Source organism: Cebus imitator, unplaced genomic scaffold (assembly GCF_001604975.1).
Source record: "Cebus imitator isolate Cc_AM_T3 unplaced genomic scaffold, Cebus_imitator-1.0 Scaffold139, whole genome shotgun sequence".
Taxonomy (NCBI): domain Eukaryota; kingdom Metazoa; phylum Chordata; class Mammalia; order Primates; family Cebidae; genus Cebus; species Cebus imitator.
This window is the reverse complement of record NW_016107454.1, coordinates 2140023-2141917: the sequence shown is the minus strand read 5'-3', so window position 1 is coordinate 2141917 and position 1895 is coordinate 2140023.

The window sequence follows — 1895 nt, the reverse complement described above, 5'->3', positions numbered from 1 at the left end:
TTCAAACGGGGATTCTTCCCCCTTTGCTCTCACTACCTTCTGCCACCATGGTAAAGTGCCTACTTTACCTTCTGCCATGATTGTAAGTTTCCTGAAGCCTCTCCAGGCATATGGAACTGTGAATCAGTTAAACCTCTCTCTTTTATAAATTGCCCAGTCTCGGGTATCTCTTTATAGCACTGTGAAACCCTACTAATACAACTGACAAATAAGCAAATGAATCCTAAATATTTATATAGCTTTTAAAGAGCAAATTATTGACTCACAATTCTTAGGGTTTCTTTTTGTCCTCCATGGTGAAGAAGGAAGAATTATTTGCTCTAAGCAATTGGGCATACTTGCAGGACCAGACATAAAATTAATTAAATGTATGGAAAGAACATAGTTGCCTACAAGGTTGGAGTTCTTCCCTTCCGTTCCTCCTTTCATGCTTGCTTTCTTGTTCTTATTATTTTTTTCTTTGCTTTCATTTTTCTTCCTTTTCTAGAAATTCTAAAAGACCCATCAGTTGGCATCTAGATTGTTCTCTTACCAACCCGTCATGTTTCCTTGAAGTAACACAGGCCTATCTAAATACTAGCCAACGAGAAAAGAGAAGGTTTAGACATTGGTTGCAGTTATAATAAAGCCTGCTAGCAATCTAATCAGAAACTATATTAGAGTAGAGGTTAAGTCAGTCCTAAGACTAGCAGGGACTAAGGCATGGGTTAAAACAACACAGTACACAGCCATTCCGATTCAGCTATCTCTGCTTTCCTTCTCCCCACTCTTCTCTCGTAATGCATCTGATTATGTGTCACCTAGACCGCCTTCTGTAACTCAGTACAGCCTTCCTTATATGGTATTTGACAGTAATTCTCTTTCCGTAGTTTAAAATTAAATTTCGTGTGTTTTGCCTCAGGCTTCTCCAAATTTGTATTAGCACTCTGCTTCTCAGCCCTGCAGGAAGCCACACTTGGAGTCCGGGTTTGGATTTCTGTGGAGGAGATAGGATGAAACAGACAAGTCAGGAGGCAGTCACAAGTGGCAGATCCCAGGAGGTTTGGAATAAAATCAGATCACTGGAATACCTACCAATGTCGGAAGTTTGAACTAACAGGGTGGTAGAAAACATCACCTATTTTACCATTTGGCTTGGTCTTGTCAGCCAGCAGGAACGGTAGCCTGCTAAACTCACAACCATCTCCCCAGAAGGCAGGAAGACAGCCTGATCTTCACCTGGCCCTAGCAGTCCAAAGAGGATCCTGGAAAGACAAAGAAGTCCTCATAGGCATTGGAGGGACAGGATTGATAAATGACTCTCCTGTGCATCTGAATCATAAAATAATACTGAAAATAAAACACTACAGGATATCAAAAATTATCACTTCTGGCACACTTACTGTGAAGTAGTATACTAACAGCTTCAGAAAATATTACTTTTTAAATTTTTCCTCTGTGAAGTATTGTGTGGAGATTATTAACACTCCTGGTATTTGGTCCTTCTGTATTTTCTGCACATATGGACTGACCAGCTAGCTTCTCTTAGAGATTCTCTGTAGCCATTGGAGTAGTTCTATCCAATTAAGGAGAGAAGCTGTGTGTCATTCCTAGTCACAAGCAACTAAGAACAAGTGCAAAATTCTCACGTGATGTGCAGTAGCATCTTTTTTTTTCTTTGAGATGGAATTTCAATTTTGTCTCTCAGGCTGGAGTTCAGTGGCGTGTTCTCAGTTCACTGCACCCTCTGCCTCCTGAGTTCAAATGATTCTCCTGCCTCAGCCTCCCAAGTAGCTGGGATTACAGGCCCCCACCACCACACTAGGCTAATTTTTTTGTATTTTTAGTATAGATGGGGTTTCACCATGTTGGCCAGGCTGGTCTCGAACAACTGACCTCAAGTGATCTGCTCTCTT